This window comes from Ranitomeya imitator, chromosome 1 (genome assembly GCF_032444005.1).
Source record: "Ranitomeya imitator isolate aRanImi1 chromosome 1, aRanImi1.pri, whole genome shotgun sequence".
NCBI lineage: Eukaryota > Metazoa > Chordata > Amphibia > Anura > Dendrobatidae > Ranitomeya > Ranitomeya imitator.
In genome coordinates, this window is record NC_091282.1 from 509735734 (window position 1) to 509757896 (window position 22163).

Below are 22163 nucleotides of genomic sequence, written 5' to 3' on the forward strand. Positions count from 1 at the left end.
ACTGTGCTGCGTCTCCTTAAAAAGGCAAGTCACGCCTCCACTACTGTTTGACAGTATAATGGGCTAAATAGTGTACGTGTTTTATTCAGCGTCTGCAAGGAGCCAAATTAATAGAGCAACCTTTTACTTGTGCAGCATTAATGCTGCACAAGGTGTGGCTCTTGTACCTTGCAACACCTGAGGGGGGGTTAAAGGTTACCTTTGAAATTGGTTCTACTAGGCTTCAGCCTACACTCTACTCCTCTCCTCCTCCTGCTGACCCTGGGCTCTAACACCGCCAGTTGGTGCCCGGAAGTGCTGGCTGCACAGAGAAAAACACCACCCAATGTGTTAGTGGGGTTCACCACCGCCAGCTGTTCCCCTGCTGTGTAGTCGGCAACGTGTCCAGCACAAGCCACGCTGGCACAATTGAACAAAAGCTGCCACCAGTGCAGGCTTCGGCCTACACTCTGCTCCTCTCCTCCTCCTGCTGACCCTGGGCTATAATACCGCCAGTTGTAGCCTGGAAGTGCTAGCTGCACAGAGAAAAACACCAGCCAATGTGTTAGTGGGGTTCAGCACCGCCAGCTGTTCCCCTGCTGTGTAGCCGGCAACGTGACCTGCAAACGCCACGCAGGCACATGAACTGAAATTAAAGGGACCCTGACACCCACCCCAAGGTGTTTCTATGTATAACAGCCACCTTGTACAGCAGTAATGCTGCATTTGTACAAGGTGGCTGACTTTTTCTCCTTGCCCACGTGGAACTCAACACGTACAAAATGTGTCTCATTGAGACCATTCCACTGTCCCTGAGTTGTGACTTTCCTTTCTAATGATACGCAGCACCACCCTTGGTAGCGCTGCCCGTCTTTTGACATCATTGGTTAGCTGGCTGCGCCTGTGCGTCCGCCCTGCTCGAAACAACGCCCCTCGGTGTCTTATTTATTTTGACAGCGAGGGTGTGGTTTATGGGCACGAGCAGTGCATATGTTCGCCTGTCGTCACTCATCTCCTTCCGCCTTCTTCAGACTGTGCGGCCTCATGGCCGCGGCATGCGAGAAGGGATCAGCAGAGGCCGCCCAGTCAGAAGCAGGTGTAAGGACATGTGTGAGCGGCGAACATATTTACTGTGCAAGGCCACAAATACCAGCACCGCAGTGTGACTTTATGAAAAGGCACTGTGGGTCTGGGATTCATGGCCATCGTTAACCACACCGGCCAACATGAAATGAGGTCATAAGACGGGCATCGCTAACAGGGCATTGCCAAGGGATAACACAAGAGCGCAGACTCCTGTACAGCAAATAACAACGCTCAGGAAGCTGCGCCCAGCACCAAGGCGTTATTTGGGACACCTGTGCTGCGTCTCCTTAAAAAGCCAAGTCACGCATCCACTACAGTTTGACTGTAGAATGGGCTAAATTGTGTACGTCTTTCATTCAGCGTGTGCAAGTAGACAAATTAATAGAGCAACCTTTCACTTGTGCAGCATTAATACTGCACAAGGTGTGTCTCTTGTACTTTGTAACACCTGAGGGGGGGGTTAAAGGTTTCCTTTGAAATTGGTTCAACTAGGCTTCGGCCTACACTCTGCTCCTCTCCTCCTCCTCCTGCTTCACCACGGGCTCTAACATCGCTAGTTTTTGTCCGCAAGTGCTAGCTGCACAGAGAAAAACACCCGCCATTGTGTTAGTGGGGTTCAGCAACGCCAGCTGTTCCCCCACTGTGTAGCCTGCAAACGCAACGCAGACACAAAGCTGCTTCCAGTGCAGGCTTCGGCCTACACTCTGCTCCCCCTGCTTACCCTTTGCTCCAGCACCGCTAGTTGGGGCTCTAGGAAGACAATCTTTAATAGGCAACGCATCTGGGTTCCAGCACCGCCAGCTGGTTCTCGGCAGTGTTTTTGTCACGGGTACTCCCTCGTGCCCAGCCTGGTTTCAGCACCGTCAGCTGTTTCCGGGTTGTGTCAAACTCGCTGAGATGCCTATGCTTGCCCCGTCGTGTTGCGGTCGGGTTAGCCAACTCCAGAGTGCCTGCTGTTTAGGAGCTTCCTATGTGGGCTGCGTGAATTGGTAGTCAAGGCTGGTTCTGTAGTGCCAGTAGGCCAAGCTCCCCCTGTAGGACTGTTGGGGTTCGGTAACTGCGGCTGCCTCGCGGCCTAGCTGTTCTCTCCTCTCCTGTGGGCCTTCTGGTCCACCACCTGGTTCCAGCACCGTCAGCTGGTTCTGGGCAGAGCCTTTGGCTTAGGTGCCTCCTCCTGGGTATCCGAGTTCCGCCAACGCCAGCCGGTCCTTGGTAGTGCTTTTAAGCGCGGGCACCTACAGCTTAGTAACCGGGTTCCAGCACCGTCAGCTGGTCCTCGGTTGTGCCATTGGCTCTTGCACACTGGGGCAACGCATCCGGGTTCCAGCACCGCCAGCTGGTTCTCGGCAGTGTTTTTGTCATGGGTACTCCCTCGTGCCCAGCCTGGTCCCAGCACCGTCAGCTGTTTCCGGGTAGTGTCAAGCTCACTGAGACGCCTATGCTTGCCCCGTCGTGTTGCGGTTGGGTTAGCCAACTCCAGGGTGCCTGCTGTTTAGGAGCTTCCTATGTGGGCTGCGTGAATTGGTAGTCAAGGCTGGTTCTGTAGTGCCAGTAGGCCAAGCTCCCCCTGTAGGACTGTTGGGGTTCGGTAACTGCGGCTGCCTCGCGGCCTAGCTGTTCTCTCCTCTCCTGTGGGCCTTCTGGTCCACCACCTGGTTCCAGCACCGTCAGCTGGTTCCGGGCAGAGCCTTTGGCTTAGGTGCCTCCTCCTGGGTATCCGAGTTCCGCCAACGCCAGGCGGTCCTTGGTAGTGCTTTTAAGCGCGGGCACCTACAGCTTAGTAACCGGGTTCCAGCACCGTCAGCTGGTCCTCGGTTGTGCCATTGGCTCTTGCACACTGGGGCAACGCATCCGGGTTCCAGCACCGCCAGCTGGTTCTCGGCAGTGTTTTTGTCACGGGTACTCCCTCGTGCCCAGCCTGGTCCCAGCACCGTCAGCTGTTTCCGGGTAGTGTCAAGCTCACTGAGACGCCTATGCTTGCCCCGTCGTGTTGCAGTCGGGTTAGCCAACTCCAGGGTGCCTCCAGTTTAGGAGCTTCCTATGTGGGCTGCGTGAATTGGTAGTCAAGGCTGGTTCTGTAGTGCCAGTAGGCCAAGCTCCCCCTGTAGGACTGTTGGGGTTCGGTAACTGCGGCTGCCTCGCGGCCTAGCTGTTCTCTCCTCTCCTGTGGGCCTTCTGGTCCACCACCTGGTTCCAGCACCGTCAGCTGGTTCCGGGCAGAGCCTTTGGCTTAGGTGCCTCCTCCTGGGTATCCGAGTTCCGCCAACGCCAGGCGGTCCTTGGTAGTGCTTTTAAGCGCGGGCACCTACAGCTTAGTAACCGGGTTCCAGCACCGTCAGCTGGTCCTCGGTCGTGCCATTGGCTCTTGCACACTGGGGCAACGCATCCGGGTTCCAGCACCGCCAGCTGGTTCTCGGCAGTGTTTTTGTCATGGGTACTCCCTCGTGCCCAGCCTGGTCCCAGCACCGTCAGCTGTTTCCGGGTAGTGTCAAGCTCACTGAGACGCCTATGCTTGCCCCGTCGTGTTGCGGTCGGGTTAGCCAACTCCAGGGTGCCTCCAGTTTAGGAGCTTCCTATGTGGGCTGCGTGAATTGGTAGTCAAGGCTGGTTCTGTAGTGACAGTAGGCCAAGCTCCCCCTGTAGGACTGTTGGGGTTCGGTAACTGCGGCTGCCTCGCGGCCTAGCTGTTCTCTCCTCTCCTGTGGGCCTTCTGGTCCACCACCTGGTTCCAGCACCGTCAGCTGGTTCCGGGCAGAGCCTTTGGCTTAGGTGCCTCCTCCTGGGTATCCGAGTTCCGCCAACGCCAGGCGGTCCTTGGTAGTGCTTTTAAGCGTGGGCACCTACAGCTTAGTAACCGGGTTCCAGCACCGTCAGCTGGTCCTCGGTCGTGCCATTGGCTCTTGCACACTGGGGCAACGCATCCGGATTCCAGCACCGCCAGCTGGTTCTCGGCAGTGTTTTTGTCACGGGTACTCCCTCGTGCCCAGCCTGGTCCCAGCACCGTCAGCTGTTTCCGGGTAGTGTCAAGCTCACTGAGACGCCTATGCTTGCCCCGTCGTGTTGTGGTCGGGTTAGCCAACTCCAGGGTGCCTGCTGTTTAGGAGCTTCCTATGTGGGCTGTGTGAATTGGTAGTCAAGGCTGGTTCTGTAGTGCCAGTAGGCCAAGCTCCCCCTGTAGGACTGTTGGGGTTCGGTAACTGCGGCTGCCTCGCGGCCTAGCTGTTCTCTCCTCTCCTGTGGGCCTTCTGGTCCACCACCTGGTTCCAGCACCGTCAGCTGGTTCCGGGCAGAGCCTTTGGCTTAGGTGCCTCCTCCTGGGTATCCGAGTTCCGCCAACGCCAGGCGGTCCTTGGTAGTGCTTTTAAGCGCGGGCACCTACAGCTTAGTAACCGGGTTCCAGCACCGTCAGCTGGTCCTTGGTCGTGCCATTGGCTCTTGCACAGTAGGCCAACGCATCCTGGTTCCAGTACCGTCATCTGGTTCCGGGCAGAGCCTTTGGCTTAGGTGCCTCCTTCTGGGTATCCGAGTTCCACCAACGTCAGGTGGTCCTTGGTTGTGCTTTTAAGCACGGGTACCTCCTGCTTAGTAACCGGGTTCCAGTAATGTCAGCTGGTCCTCGGTAGTTCCATTGGCTCTTGGACCTTCGGCTACCCATCCGGGTTCCAGTACCGTCAGCTGGTTCGCGGCAGTGTCTTTTGCTCTTGTACCTTCTGCTCCCCATCCTGTTTCCAGTAACGTTAGCTGGTTCCGGGCAGAGCCTTTGGCTTAGGTGCCTCCTTCTTGGTATCTGAGTTCCGCCAACGTCAGGCGGTACTTGGTAGTGCTTTTTAGCACGGGTACCTCCTGCTTAGTAACCGGGTTCCAGTAACGTCAGCTGGTCCTCGGTAGTTTCATTGGCTCTTTGACCTTCGGGTAGCCATCCGAGTTCCAGTTCCATCAGCTGGTTCTCGGCATTTTCTCAGCCTTCTTGTACCTTCTGCTACATTTCCAAGTTCAAGACCCTAAAGACGACGACCCAGAAGACCACCCCTAAGATGACGACGACGACGGCGGAGACGACGACGACGGCGGAGACGACGACCCTGGAGACGACGACCCTGGAGACGACGACATGGAAGACCGAGAAGCAGAAGAACAAAAGGCTGCAGAACAAAGAGCAGAAGAACATTAAGCATAACACTTAATATCAGAGCAAAAGATATTATCTAAATTATATGCAGAAGAAGACTAAGCAGTGTATGGGGGTGAGTCCGTTTCTCCTCGTGGTGCCCCTGGATAAAGCCTGATGCTGCAGGCCAAACTGAACGCGGACAAATGTAACTTTTGTGACAGGCAGAACGGAAGGTGTAATCTTCAAACTTTTATAGATAACAACTACGGCAATGCCTGTCACAAATGAGGATATGATGAAGAAGTAGAATAGGAAGAATAATAATAGTTGAATAAAATGAATATGAAGAATGTAATCCAAAAAAAAAATAGGTAGAAGATGAAGAAGAAGAAGATGAATAAGGTGAAGAAGAAGTTGATGTCAAAGATGCTAATGATGATGAAGATGAAAGTGTGGGAAAAGTAAAAAAAAAGAAGGGGAAGGGCGTGGAATAGTGAAACATCAATATCGGACAAAATAAAAAAAAACGTCATTAAAAAAAATAAAAATCATGCTATTCTATTTGATTGGGCTAAACCTCTATGCCTTTAATGTTTCCGCCACCTCCCCAAATACATCCTACATTATTCTTAGTTGTTTTCCTTCATGTAGAATGAACCTACAAGGAAAGAAAGGGTTTATTTTAATTCCGATATTTTGGTCCCATTGACTTGCATTGGGATCGGGTATCAGTATCGGCGATATCCGATATTTTTTGAATATCGGCTGATCCAATCCGATACCGATACTTTCCGATATCGGAAGGTATCGCTCAACACTAATAGTCAGTCATATGCAACCCATTAGGTCTTGGATCCCACATAGTGGATAGGCCCAGGAAAATCCACTTCACAATATGCATTGTGTGCTTCATACTCTTTTGTTTTATACATTGGCAGGAAGGCGAGACCTGCTGCATAGTCATATGCACCCCATTAGGCCTTGGAACCCACATAGTGGATGGGCCCATTAAAATCCACTTCACAATATGGATTTTGTGCTCCATACTCCTTTGTTTTATACATTGGCAGGAAGGCGAGCCCTGCTTCATAGTCAGTCATATACACCCCATTAGGCCTTGGAAGCCACATAGTGGATGGGCCCAGGAAAATCCACTTCACAATACGCATTTTGTACTCCCGTACTCCTTGGTTTTACACATTGCCAGCAAGGCCAGCCCTGCTGCATAGTCAGTCATATGCAAACCATTAGGCATTGGAATCCACATAGTGGATTGTCCCAGGAAAATCCACTTCACAATATGCATTGTGTGCTCCATACTCCTGTGTTTTATAAATTGGTAGGAAGGCGAGCCCTGCTGCATAGTCAGTCATATGCACCCCATGATTGTGAGCAGAGAGTTTTTCAGAATGCTGAGAAGCGGGATGGTGATGCTAATTATGGAGTCATCGCCGCTCACCGTCTTGGTGCAGTCCTCAAAAGTTTTGGAGGATGTTACATATGTCTGACATCCATGTCCACTTTTGAGGTCTTATGTGTAGAGTCTGACCTGAAATTCGACGGCCTTGTTAATGTTGGTAGTCAACAAAGGCCCTCTTCTGCTCACAAATCCTTTCCAACATATGCAGTGTAGAGTTCCAGTGCGTGGGGACATCACACAACAGTTGGTGAGCTGGAAGCTGAAACCGCTGCTGAAGCACGGCAAGGGCGGCTGAAGCTGTAGCTGACTTTCTAAATTGGGCAGACAGACGGTGTATTTCACTAGCAGATCCGGCAGCTCCGGGTAGCTTTTCAGAAAACGTTGAACCATGAGGTTAAACACATGGGCTAAGCAAGCTACAGGTGTGAGCTCACCTTGCCTCAGAGCCGCCACCAGGTTACGGCTATTGTCACACACGACCATGCCTGGCTATAGGTTCAGCGGTGTAATCCAAACATCTGACTGCTCTTTCAGTGCTGTCCACAACTCTTCTGCATTGTGCGGCTTGTCATCTCTGCAGATTAGCTTCAGCACAGCCTGTTGCCGCTTGGCTGAGGCAGTGCTGCAGTGCTTCCAGCTTCTGACTGATGTGTTGATTTCAAAGATGGAGGATGAAGAGGAGGAGGAGGTGCAGGAGCTGTATACTGTGGGGGCAACCCTGATTGACGTAGGGCCAGCAATCCTCGGCGTGGGGAGGATGTGTTCCATCCCAAGGTCCGACTGGGTCCCGGCTTCCACTATGTTAACCCAGTGTGCCGTCATTGAGATATACCATCCCTGCCCACAAGCACTTGTCCACGTGTCCGTGGTTAGGTGGACTTTCCCGGTAACAGCATTGTTGAGTAGGGTTGAGCGACCTTTGCTTTTATAGGATCGGGTCGGGTTTCACGAAACCCGACTTTTTCAAAAGTCGGGTCGAGTGAAATCGGCCGATCCTATAAAAAAGTCGGGGTCGGGGTCGGCCGAAACGCGAAACCCAATGCAGTGCATTGGGTTTCCATGGTTCCCAGGGTCTGAAGGAGCGGAAACTCTCCTTCAGGCCCTGCGATCCATATTTTAGTATAAAATAAAGAATTAAAACAAAAAAATATCGCAATACTTACCCTCTGACGCGCCCTGGTACTAACCGGCAGCCTTTCTTCCTTAGAATCAGCCTTCCAAGACCTTGCGGTGACGTCGCGGCTTCTGATTGGTCGCGCGGCGGTCACATGGGCGGCCGCGCGACCAATCACAAGCCGCGACGTCACCGAAGGTCCTTCCTAAGAATCAGCGCTTCCAGGACCTTCGGTGACGTCGCGGCTTGTGATTGGTCGTGCGGCCGCCCATGTGACCGCCGCGCGACCAATCAGAAGCCGCGACGTCACCGTAAGGTCTTGGAAGGCTGATTCTAAGGAAGAAAGGCTGCCAGTTAGTACCAGGGCGCGTCAGAGGGTAAGTATTGCGATATTTTTTATTTTAATTCTTTATTTTACACTTAAATCTGAATTCCGATACCAATTCCCGATATCTTAAACATATCGGGAATCGGTATCGGAATTCCGATTCCAGATTCATAAGATCGCCGACTTCATGGCCGACCCCACACTGGGGTCGGGTCGGGTTTCATGAAACCCGACCTTGCCAAAAGTCGGCGACTTTTGAAATATTTCGACCCGTTTCGCTCAACCCTATTGTTGAGGGCACGGGTAATGTTGTGGGATACATGCTGGCGTAATGCCGGTATGGCACACCGGGAGAAATAGTGGCGACTGGGGACCAAGTACCTTGGGACGGCCACCGCCATCAGGTTGCGGAAAGCTTCCATCTCAACAAGCCTAAAAGGCAGCATTTCTAGCACAAGCAGAAGAGAAATATTAGATTTGAGGACTGTGGCCTGTGGGGCATTGGCTGGGTATTTCCGCTTGCGTTCCAAAGACTGGGTTATAGACAACTGAACGCTGTGCTGGGAAAAGAACGTGGACGCACTTGCTGATGGTGCTGCTTGACTGTTAACCACAACAGGTGCAGGGCTAGAGGCTTCTTCACATGCACGGTGTACTGGGGATTGGCTTCTATGTAAAGCAGCGGGAGAAGCAGTGGTGTGACCAGCAGGCAGTGGTCCTGGAGCCTACAGTTCAGCCCACAAAGTCGGGTGCTTTGCTTGCATGTGCCTGATCACGCTGGTGGTGGTCAGGCTGGTTGTTTTGCTACCCCTGCTAATGCGAGCATGGCAGGTGCTGCAAATGGCCTGTTTGGGGCTATTGGCAGAGTCTTTAAAAAATAGCAAGACTCGGGAAGATCTCACAGGTGGAGTGGCAACTTCACTCATGTTGGTGTTACGGGGAACAGATGCATGCATTCTGTCTGTGGCCACCACACTGCTTCTTCCTGCCTGTTCGGGGGATATGCTTCCTTCCCCATTTGTGCTGCTGTCCTCGCTATGCATGTCCTCCTGCCAGGTTGGGTCAGTCACTATGTCATCCACGATCTCATCTTTCACATCCGCACTCTGCTCCTCCTCCTGACTTTCTGGCAATTGTGTCTCATCATCGTCCACCTCTTGTGACAATTTCCCACCATCGCCTTCGTGTGACCGGGGCTGGTCAAAGTTTTGGGCAGCTCTACATGCGATCTCATCTTTCACCACTTCAAGTTGACTGGCAGAGGTTTCTGAATCTTGAAATTGAAAACTGAACTGCTTTTCAGAGTGTCCAAGTGTGGGATCAGTTGTCTCAGGGCACTTGGCATGGTAGGAGGAAGGAGGATCAGGGTGAGCAATATGCTGGCCACACTCATGGCTACTCAGACTTGACCGTGTGGAAGACAAGGTGGTGGTGGTGGCTAAGTGACTGGAAGAATTATCCTCTATCCAACCAACAACCATTTCACACTGCTCTGGCTTCAATAGTGATGTGCTGCGGTCCCCTAGAAACTGGGCAGGAAGGTCGAGCGAGAAGATGTGAGTCTTGTGAGTTGTTGCCCACTTTCACCTTGCCAACGGCCTCGTCCTCTGCATGCACCATCAGCATCACGTCCACTTCCCCGTCCCTCGCCCCTTACCTTGCCCATTTTAAATGGACTACTGCCCAAAAATAATTTGAAAGGCCAAAGACTGTCCTATTGACCTCTTGCCTGGTGCAGAGCCTCCCCGGGGTGGAGTCTATCCCCTGTTGTGAATTCCGCTCTTGGGCTCCCTCCGGTGGTTGTAAGTAGTATTTTTGTGAGTTCTCCTCTTGGGCTCCCTCCTGTGGTTTTGAGTGGTATGGCTGCTCCTTGGATTTAGCTTCTGCAGCTGTTTTCACTGATCGTCTTTCGGGCTCGGCTATATTAGTCTGGCCATTAGCCCTCATTCAATGCAAGTTGTCAATTATTCCAGCCTGGAGTCATTGTTCTTTGGATTTTCCTGACACTCTGACCAGTTCTGCTAAGCTAAGTCCTAGCTTGTCCTTTGCAGTTCACTTTTGTGGACTTTTGTTGTTCAGTACTGTCTTTGTTTTTGCTCATTTGTCCAGCTTATCAGTATGGATCTATTCAGCTAAGCTGGAAGCTCTGGGCAGCATAGTTTGCCCTCCACACCTTTAGTTAGGTGTGGAGTTTTTTGCATTTCTCTGCGGTGGACTTTTTCTAGGTTTTATTACTGACCGCACAGTGCTCTTTCCTGTACTATTTCTATCTAGCTAGAAGTGGCCTCCTGTACTAATTCTTGTTTCATACTACGTATGTCATTTCCTTCTCCTCTCACAGTCATTACATGTGGGGGGCTATCTATCCTTTGGGGATTTTCTCTGAGGCAAGATAGTTTTCCTGCTTCTATCTTTAGGGGTTGTTAGCTCTTAGGCTGTGACGAGATGCCTAGGAAGTGTTAGGAGCATCCCACGGCTATTTCTAGTGTTGTGTTGAGCTTAGGGACTGCGGTCAGTATAGTTCCCACCTGCTCAGAGCTAGTCACATGTCGCTCCTTAATCACCAGACCATAACAATCCCCTATCTCTCCCAGAGATGGAGGCGATGACCCAATACATTCAGGAGAATCTGGCAAGAGGATTCATTAGGAAGTCAGTGTCACCCGCAGGGGCGGGGTTTCTCTTTGTGCAGAAGAAGAACAGAGAACTACGTTCATGCATAGATTACAGGGGTCTTAACGCAATCACCGTTAAGAACAAATACCCTCTGCCTCGGATATCTGAGCTATTCGATAGGTTGCGGGGAGCAAGGGTATTTTGTAAGCTTGATCACGGGGTTCTTATAACCTGATTCGCATCTGTAAGGGGGACGAATGGAAGACGGCATTTAGCACCAGGGACAGGCACTATGAATACCTGGTGATGCCCTTCAGGCTCTGTAATGCTCCTGCCGTTTTCCAAGACTTTGTGAATGATATCTTCCGGGATATGCTCATCACCTCAGTCGTAGTCTATGTGGATGATATTCTCATCTACTCTCCAGCTATAGACTCCTCCTGGATAGATGTTTGCAAAGTCTTTGACCTCCTACGGGAAAACTCCCTCTATGCCAGGTTGGAGAAATGTGTGTTTGAGCAGGAGTCCTTGCCTTTCCTGGGCTATATCATCTCCGCCCAGGGATTGGCTATGGATCCTGCCAAGCTACAGGCTGTAATGGACTAGCAGGAACCCCGTTCACTCAAAGCTGTGCAGTGCTTTATGGGGTCCATTAGCTATTATCGCCAGTTCATTCCCCACTTCTCAACTTTGGTAGCTCCCTTAGTTGCCCTCACCAAGATGGGAGCAAATCCCAAATTGTGGTCGGAGGAGGTCTCCAAGACCTTCCTCTCTATTAAGACTCATTTTGCTAGAGCTCCCATCCTACATCTACCTGATATAGATAAACCATTTATAATGGAGGTGAATGCCTCATCCGTCGGTGCTGGAGCAGTCCTGTTCCAAAAGGATGCTCAAGGTCGGAAGCATCCTTGCTTCTTTTTCTCCAAGAAGGCTAGATCGTCCTTGTTCTTCTCCCACTTCCACTTCACCCTACATTATGTTTCTGGGGAGAAGAACATCAGTGCCTACGCTCTCCTGCTCTGTAGTGTCATCAGTAGAGGAGGAGCCTCGGTTAATTGTCCCTTCGCAAAGCCTGAGGACTGCGGCCCCAGTTTCCCTAGAGTCTCTGCCCCGGGCAAGACCTTTGTGCCATCTAATTTGTGACCCGAGCTTCTCTCTTGGGCTCACTCGTCCAGTGTGGGTGGACATTTTGGGACCAAGAGAACACCTGAGCTTCTGGCAAGGATGTACTGGTGGCAGCTAATGGCCCATGACTTCGGAGACTATATTTGGCCATGTGTCTCCTGCGCCAAGAATAAGTCTCCTCAACAACGGCCTGCTGGGCTACTAAACCCCCTGCTGGTGGCGGACAGGCCTTTGGAAATGGCCGGGATGGACTTTGTGGTGGGCTTACCCAAGTCCCATAGCTACACCATTATTTGGGTAGTCACCGACCATTTTTCCAAAATGGTGCACTTGGTGCCTCTTCCACAACTACGCGGGCCTTGGCGGCGTTGTTTATTAAGAATGTTTTCCCCTGTCGGGTATGCCAGAAAAAATTGTCAGTGACCGGGGTCCCCAGTTTGCGTCTCGGCTCTGGAGAGAGCTTTGTCGTCTTCTCAGCATCAAGCTGAATCTCTCTTTAGCATACCATCATGAGACGAATGGGCTGGTAGAGAGGGACAACCAGACCCTGGTCACATACCGGTGACATTTTGTCCCAGCCAGGCAGGATGACTGGGCATCCTTGCCACCATGGGCGGAGTTTGCGCTGAACCATGCCGTAGCCAACTCCACTGGGCAGACCCCATTCCTCCTTAATTACGGCCAGCATCCGTGGGTTCCTGTACCCATGCCCGTGTCTTCCTCTGACTCCAGGGTGGCAGACTGGGCTGTGGAGGCATGTGACATTTGAGACTGCACACAGGATGCTATTCTGGGCCTACAAGGAGAGAATGAGGGTCTCCGCCGATGCACATCGGTGCCCCGTTCCAACATTTACTCCTGGCGATTTATTGTGGCTCTCTGCCCGTAACATCAGGCTGCGAGATGCGTCCACTAAGTTTGCGCCTCGCTACCTAGGTCCCTTCAAGGTCCTGTAACAGGTTAATCCTGTGGTCTACCGTCTGGCCCTTCCTCCACGCCTAGGCATCACAGACACCTTTCATGTGTCCCTCCTAAAGCCCATCCACATGTCCCAGATTTCCGAGTTATCTGCCGGGACATAGTGCTCGTCCACAGACGAATACGAGGTGAACGTCATCATGGGGTTTAAGGTGGTACGTGGCAAAAAATTCTATTTGGTGGATTGGAAGGGTCTTGACAGGTCCTGGGAGCTTGTTGAGCACATTCAGGCTCCGCAGCTTATTGCTGCCTTCGAGCGTAGCGAGGCCAATGGAGGGGGTAATGTTAGGTGTCGAGTTCCCGCCACTGCACAGGGGGATCTCAAACCATCTCGGTCCCAGTGTCTGGCTCAAGCTGATACTGTGCGGCTGGTTACTGCTTTCCTTCCAGGCTCAGCCATTGTAACTAGTTCTGATCAGCGGCAGGCAGGCGTCCCTGGGACTAAGTCCTGCTTTTCTTCTTCTGAGCATGCCCAAGGGACAACCTCTCATTGGAGGTCGGAGTTCACATGCTCAGGCCCTGTAGCAGCTCCTATTGGACCACTAGGAAGGTCCTGGAGAGCTTCCATTGTAAAAGGTTTGCATGGCCGCACGACCATGCACTAGTATAAACTTATTAATGTGTGTGTGAATGTATGCCTTAATTACTTTATAATCAACCAGAGTGCACCTTTTTTGTATACATTTTGTGGATGTATGCCTGTCGATGGATGAAAGCTCCAAATCATTCCCATCCCTAGTGTTGTTGACTGTTTGCGAATGGTGGAAGCTACCTAGCGCCTGACAGTGCTATTCCGCACAGCTAGCACACGATACAGTGTCTGATAGCAGTGACTGCCAGTGTGGCGCTGTGTGCTAATAGAGCACTTTCCTGGCCCAAGTCTGGGTGGTTAGTGGCGTTTGGTGGTTAGTGGCGTCTGCTTGTGCATTAAAATATTATTTCTGTTAATCTCTGACACCCCAGTAGCGGTGTTGAGCACAAGAGGGCTAGAGAAACTCTTTCCCTGAGTCTTGGGACAGAGTTCTGTGACTCCTTGCTTGTGCTCTTTGTGCTGTACCGCGGCCCTGTGACGCAACAGGGCTCGCTTCCTTCATACCGGGTGAAGCTAACCCGTGTGTGTATCCACATTATACCGCCATATAGTCCATCATTACTCAGCAGCAGGTTTCACCTCTGCATGTTGGCCCCTGGGCTGCGAAATCACCTTATACCATCCTTGTTATTATTTGGTGCATTCCGCTAGCCCTAACACCCTTTATTTGCCACATGAGAGAAAAGTAAATGCATGAAAAGTTGTATGGTTCTTTTTGTAGATTTTTTTCCGGAGACCTAGGAAATTCAAGATATGCCCCAGTTTGACACAATGAAGATACGTGCTTAAAGAGGATCTTTCACCAGTTTGAGCATTTGAAACTGACCAAACCATGGAATTTTGGCTACAAAGCTGAATAAAACATAGTTTTTATTTTTTAATTTCTCATCTCTGATGCTGAAATTTTAGCTTGTAAAGTGGACTTTAGCAGAGATTCATATATCACCTGATAAAATGTATTGCCTAGAAGACAGACCAGTAGCAATAGGTCTTCTTTGATATATTTCAGTCTTTACTTTTTATCAGTAATTGTGAGCCATGACTAGAGGTGAAAGAAGTACAAGTGATAGTAGAAATCTTTACATTTTACTTTTTAAATGTTGGTTTCAAACTTAGAGTATGTGCACAGAAATTTCTGCAAGTTTTCTACATCTCTTGCAGGGAAAATGCTTTGACAAAATAAACACATACGCACATTGTCATGAGCCTATATTAACAGAATGAACCTACATAGGCTTTAACAAAACAGCAACTAGCAGAAATCAGAGTGCATCGCGATACCAGTGAATTTTTAGTAAAAAAAAAGAAAAAAAAATTGAGTGTGCTATCGCATCATTTTTGGAACCATCAAAGGGGTATCCAGTGGCTGAGGGCTGTTGTTAATATTCTGGTAAGGAGCCAATAGCCATAAAGGTTCCCAGGCTATTAATATCAGCTCACAGATGTTTGCTTAGTCTTTACTGGCTAGTTTTCTGGGGAACCCCAGAAAGAAATAGACATAGGGTCTCCCTAAAAAATCTAACTAGCAAAGGCTAGACAGACAGCTGCTGGCTAATATTAATAGCCTAGGAAGGAGCCATGGAGATTGGCTCCCTGACAGTCTAAAAACATCAGCTTTCAGCCGCCCCAATAATCTGGCGCTTAACTTCGCTCTTTCCACTTGCCCTGGTGTGTTGGCAAGTGGGGTGATAGTATTGGGGTTGATGTCAGCCTTGTATTGGCAGCTGACATGATGCTCAGGTTTTGTAATGGCAAGGAGTCTATAAGACGCCCCCATTACTAACCTGATAGTGTTTGCAAATAGAATTCATACAGAATAAAGTCCTTTATGTGAACAAAGTGACACAGACTCCTTTATTAAATCTAAATTTACCATACTTACTGAATGCCTAATCCCCTGTGCTCATGTCCCCTGTAAACAATCAAAAATAAAGACCAGCCATATGCTCTCTTCCCTGCCGTAGTCCTTGTAATCCAGAGTGTCCCACGGCAATCTCATTTGGAGAACAGTCAAATCAGGAGATGTGACTTCTCTATCTGTCCGCCATCTGCAGACTGACAGGAGGTCATCACTCCCACAGTGTTTAGCGCTGACCTGCCGTGAGAGAAGTCACGTGAGTACATCAGCTGATGAGCTCAGGTGATCTCACTGCACCATTGCTGCGTGAGAAATTTCATGCTGACTAGAACTGAGCAGTCTCTCTCAATGTACTTGAATTGAGTGAAGCAATACATGTCTAGTTAGAATATGGCCAGAAGTATGCAAATTATATACTTGCGGTCACATGACCGCACGCTCCCGATGCCAGCAGTGTATGCACTGTGAGGATTCACAAATCTGCAGTCAAATGCTGCTAAGACAAAACAATGAAGATGTTTTTATCTTTATTGACTGAACTATTTGCATTCATTTATACTATTCATGTTGTGGTAGATCGGCTCACTCAACTGTACACGGAGGTAGACACAGGAATACTGTGACTTTAAGGCCGGCGTCACACACAGCGTAAAACAATACGGTCCGTATATTACGGCCGTAATACGCTGAAAAGTCCCGAAAAAAGTGGTCCGTAGCTCCTCCGTAGGCAGGGTGTGTCAGCGTTTTTTGCGCATGGCATCCTCCGTATGTAATCCGTATGGCATCCGTACTGCGTGGTTTTCTCGCAGGCTAGCAAAACCAACATACCGCTATAGAAGTGATCCATGTGTCCCAAAAAGAAAAGAAAATATATATATACTGTCTATATATATATATATATATATATATATATATATATATATGTGTCAGTAGACACATATATTAGAGAGAAAAGCCGGTAATTCAGTGCGGTGTACAGTAAAATCACACTGACAGCTTACAGTAGAATAGGTAGAATAAATGTGTACACATAGAATAGGTATATATATATATATGTCAGTGAGACACATATATGTATATATATTAATATTTATTCCAGCGCTAGACAGCTTGAAAGCCGGTAATTCAAATACCGGCTTTTTCCTTCTCCTTCCTAAAACCCGACATGATTTGAGACATGGTTTACATACAGTAAACCATGTCTTCTCTCCATTTTTTTTGCAGATTCCACACTACTAATGTCAGTAGTGTGTATCTGCAAAATTTGGCCGTTCTAGCTCTTAAAATAAAGGGTTAAATGGCGGAAAAAATTGGCGTGGGCTCCCGCGCAATTTTCTCCGCCAGAGTAGTAAAGCCAGTGACTGAGGGCAGATATTAATAGCCTGGAGAGGGTCCATGGTTATTGGCCCCCCCCTGGCTAAAAATATCTGCCCCCAGCCACCCCAGAAAAGGCACATCTGGAAGATGCGCCTATTCTGGCACTTGGCCACTCTCTTCCCATTCCCGTGTAGCGGTGGGATATGGGGTAATGAAGGGTTAATGCCACCTTGCTATTGTAAGGTGACATTAAGCCAGATTAATAATGGAGAGGCGTCAATTATGACACCTATCCATTATTAATCCAATACTAGTAAAGGGTTAAATAAAACACAAACACATTTTTTAAAATTATTTTAATGAAATAAAAACAATGGTTGTTGCAGTATTTTATTCAACGCCCAATCCAGTCACTGAAGACCCTCGTTCTGTGAGTAAAAAAACATAATAAACCAACAATATACTTACCCTCCGCAGATCTGTAACGTCCAACGATGTAAATCCTTCTGAAGGGGTTAAAACATTTTGCAGCAAGGAGCTGTGCTAATGCACGCTGCTCCTCGCTGCAAAACCCCAGGGAATGAGGCTAAAAATAGATCAATGATCTATATTTAGCTTCATTTGCGGTGAGGCGCCCTCTGCTGGCTGTTCATAGATCGTGGGAAATTACCTAGAAAGCTCCCTGGCAAATGAAGCTAAATATAGATCATTGATCTATTTTTAGCCTCATTCCCTGGGGTTTTGCAGCGAGGAGCAGCGTGCATTAGCACAGCTCCTTGCTGCAAAATGTTTTAACCCCTTCAGAAGGATTTACATCGTTGGACGTTACAGATCTGCGGAGGGTAAGTATATTGTTGGTTTATTATGTTTTTTTACTCACAGAACGAGGGTCTTCAGTGACTGGATTGGGCGTTGAATAAAATACTGCAACAACCATTGTTTTTATTTCATTAAAATAATTTTAAAAAATGTGTTTGTGTTTTATTTAACCCTTTACTAGTATTGGATTAATAATGGATAGGTGTCATAATTGACGCCTCTCCATTATTAATTAGGCTTAATGTCACCTTACAATAGCAAGGTGGCATTAACCCTTCATTACCCCATATCCCACCGCTACACGGGAATGGGAAGAGAGTGGCCAAGTGTCTCAAATCATGTCGGGTTTTAGGAAGGAGAAGGAAAAAGCCGGTAATTGAATTACCGGCTTTCAAGCTGTCTAGCGCTGGAATAAATATTAATATATATACATATATGTGTCTCACTGACATATATATATATATATACCTATTCTATGTGTACACATTTATTCTACCTATTCTACTGTAAGCTGTCAGTGTGATTTTACTGTACACCGCACTGAATTACCGGCTTTTCTCTCTAACAGCGCTGCGTATTTCTCGCAAGTCACACTGCTTGTCCGTGTGTAATCCGTATTTTTCACGCTTCCATAGACTTTAATTGGCGTATTTCTTGCGCAGTACGGTGACAAACGCAGCATGCTGCGATTTTGTACGGCCGTAGAAAGCCGTATAATACTGATCAGTAAAATACGGCAAATAGGAGCAGGGGCATAGAGAATAATTGTGCCGTATTTTTTGCGAGTTTTACGGACGTAGATTCTGCGCTCTTACGTCCGTAAAACTCGCATGTGTGACGGCGGCCTTAGATCTTCACTAGTTAATTATATATGCAACATTAACCATAATGAAGTCAAAATAAACACTGCCATTTAAGGCAAAAACAGGAAAACAAAACAATGAGGTAACATAAAGCACAGTCCTTGTGGTAGCGGGATCCACTCGCTAAGGGATCAGCAAAAACACAAGGTTCAAGTTAGCCCAAGCATCAACACTTCCCTGGAGTTAGCCTCTCCAGACATACTGAACAATGAACACCTCAGGAGGCCTTCTATTTAAACCCCAGGGGTGGAAATAAGGTGGAATAGCCATTTTACCCCTCTCAACACCTAGTGCGCTGGAGCAAACTTCTGGGTTTCACATGTCTGAATCTAATAGCCTCAGTGAAACGTATCTCCCTTCCAGCACTTTGCCAGTGATTTTGTCACAACATTTTCAATTAAGCACACTGTCCGTGGAATGAATCAAATTAAGCAACTACAAGCGAGCTGGTTTTCCTATGAATTTTAATGATAAGCAATCTATTTGACCATGTCTAATAAGCATATACACATTTGAAAGACTCCTGGCATCCATATCAGCTGATAGGGACCCTGTGTGTGAACACATCCTTGGGGCACCAACATGGTGACAGAAGAAGACCTCAACTCTCTTAAATATCTTAGTTGTTATTTAATAGAACATCTAAGGGGATCAAGTGCTGAGATTTGTGATCCTGGGTGTTACAATGGCATCTATTCACCACCTTCTGGTAATGGTGGAAGCACAGCTTCTGTACCTGCACCATTACCATCACCCATAGGCAGACATACCGCTGGTTCAACCGGTGCAACTGCAACAGGACCCAGAGCGGGAGTGGGCCACCGAAGGACATATATAGCAATGTTGTGAATGACAGCCGGCGGCAGTATTACTGCTAACAGAAGAAGCAGGGGGGCCCGCTCATCTGCATGCATGTGATATGATGGTCGGACGGGCCCCCCTCCTCACCTGTTAGCATACATTATGATGCTGTCCGGCCTGCTGTCACTGGTGAGGTGCTGTGCGGTGCCGGGCGGCAGACGCAGGAACAGGAAGAGAGGAGTTAGAGATGGGGAAGGCCTCTCAGTGAGTCACTGAAGCAGGCTCTGCTTGTCACTCACTGCTGCTGCTGTGCACGTGCACACTCTTTCCAGAGCCTCTGTGATGTGCCGGACGGGGTCCTTCATGATTCACGGGAGGGGGGGTGAGGGGAGGAATCACTGTCATGCATCACCCAGAGCGGAAAATATATTGTCAGGCACTTTTTAATTTTAAAGTGCCAATTCAACAAAACCATTTACTGCTTGTCCATTGTATATTTGGCAATTCTAGGTGAGAATAATACCCCTGTGCATTTCCTGTTCATACATGGTGAGAAAGGGGGGGGGGGGGGGGGCTTCACTGGTCGTTCTAAAGACCATGCAGAAAATAAGCTTGGAACTGTTGTCATTTTACATGCTAGTTTTTGGATGGTGGCATCACTGCTGTACGGGGTAGTTATATTATTGAAACTGGGCCTGGTGACCTCACTCTTATACCGATGAATCAGGGCCCAAAGATGGAGGAGGGTCCTTGCAGGCCCTGGGACCATCAGGCACACCAGCACGCTATGGGGCCCATGAGTCAGGAGGGCCCTGTGCCAGTGCGAGCACTGACACTGGGCCCCCTTGCTATAAACTGAAATACTTACCTCTCTCTGTTCCTCTGCAGCTCCAGTGTCCATGACTTTCTGGCGACTCAGGGCAGAACGAGTGATTACTTCACTACAGCGCGCCCTGTGCGCTGTACACTGCAGAGAGTCATAAGATGCTGAGAAGCCCAGAGCAATGAAGCCTGGAGCAGTGGGGGAAGAGAGAGGGATAAGTATTTCATTTTTTTTTTTTTATGTATGGTGCATTATATGAGGCCCACTATTCTGTATGGAGCATTATATGAGGTCCATTATTCTGCATGGAGCATTATATGAAGTCCATTATTCTGCATGGAGCAATACACGGTGCCTATTATTCCCCATGCAATATTATATGGGGTCCATTATACTGTATGGATCAATATATGGTGCCCATAATACCGTATGGATCAATTTATTGGGCTTAGTATACTGTATGGAGCAACAACGTGTATGGGTCCATTATTCTGTATGGAGCAATATATGTGGCCCATAATACTGTATTTAATAATAATAATAATAATAATAATAATAGTAATAATTTTATGTATATAGCGCCAACATATTCCACAGCGCTTTACAAATTATAGAGGGGATTTGTACATACAATAGACATTACAGCATAACAAAAATTACAGTTCAAAACAGATACCAAGAGGAGTGAGGGGCCTGCTCGCAAGCTTACAATCTATGAGGAAAAGGGGAGACACGAGAGGTGGATATTTAACCATATATGAGGCCCATTATTCTGCATGGAGCATTATATGGGGTCCATTATTCTGTATGGAGAATTATATGGGGCTCATTATACTGTATGGCGTAACATATGGGGCTCATTATTCTGTATGAAGCAATACAGGTCCTTCTCAAAAAATTAGCATATAGTGTTAAATTTCATTATTTACCATAATGTAATGATTACAATTAAACTTTCATATATTATAGATTCATTATCCACCAACTGAAATTTGTCAGGTCTTTTATTGTTTTAATACTGATGATTTTGGCATACAACTCCTGATAACCCAAAAAACCTGTCTCAATAAATTAGCATATCAAGAAAAGGTTCTCTAAACGACCTATTACCCTAATCTTCTGAATCAACTAATTAACTCTAAACACATGCAAAAGATACCTGAGGCTTTTATAAACTCCCTGCCTGGTTCATTACTCAAAACCCCCATCATGGGTAAGACTAGCGACCTGACAGATGTCAAGAAGGCCATCATTGACACCCTCAAGCAAGAGGGTAAGACCCAGAAAGAAATTTCTCAACAAATAGGCTGTTCCCAGAGTGCTGTATCAAGGCACCTCAATGGTAAGTCTGTTGGAAGGAAACAATGTGGCAGAAAACGCTGTACAACGAGAAGAGGAGACCGGACCCTGAGGAAGATTGTGGAGAAGGACCGATTCCAGACCTTGGGGAACCTGAGGAAGCAGTGGACTGAGTCTGGTGTGGAAACATCCAGAGCCACCGTGCACAGGCGTGTGCAGGAAATGGGCTACAGGTGCCGCATTCCCCAGGTAAAGCCACTTTTGAACCATAAACAGCGGCAGAGGCGCCTGACCTGGGCTACAGAGAAGCTGCACTGGACTGTTGCTAAGTGGTCCCAAGTAGGGTTGAGCGAAACGGGTCGTTCATTTTCAAAAGTCGCCGACTTTTGGCAAAGTCGGGTTTCATGAAACCCGATCCGACCCCTGTGCGGGGTCGGCCATGCGGTACGCGACTTTCGCGCCAAAGTCGCGTTTCAATGACGCGAAAAGCGCCATTTCTCAGCCAATGAAGGTAAACACAGAGTGTGGGCAGCGTGATGACATAGGTCCTGGTCCCCACCATCTTAGAGAAGGGCATTGCAGTGATTGGCTTGCTGTCTGCGGCGTCACAGGGGCTATAAAGGGGCGTTCCCGCCGACCGCCATGTTACTGCTGCTGATCTGAGCTTAGGGAGAGGTTGCTGCCGCTTCGTCAGAAGCAGGGATAGCGTTAGGCAGGGTCCATTAACCACCAAACCGCTTGTGCTGTAGCGATTTCCACTGCCCAACACCACCTTCGGTGTGCAGGGACAGTGGAAGCTACATTTTTTTTTTTTTTCCCCTCAGCGCTGTAGCTCATTGGGCTGCCCTAGAAGGCTCCCTGATAGCTGCATTGCTGTGTGTACGCCGCTGTGCAAACCAACTGCTTTTTTCAAAGCACAAATCCTCTTGTTCCTTCCTTTCTGCACAGCTATCTTTTTTGTTTGTACACACTTTTTATTTAATTTGTGCATCAGTCCACTCCTTATTGCTGCCTGCCATACCTGGCTGAGA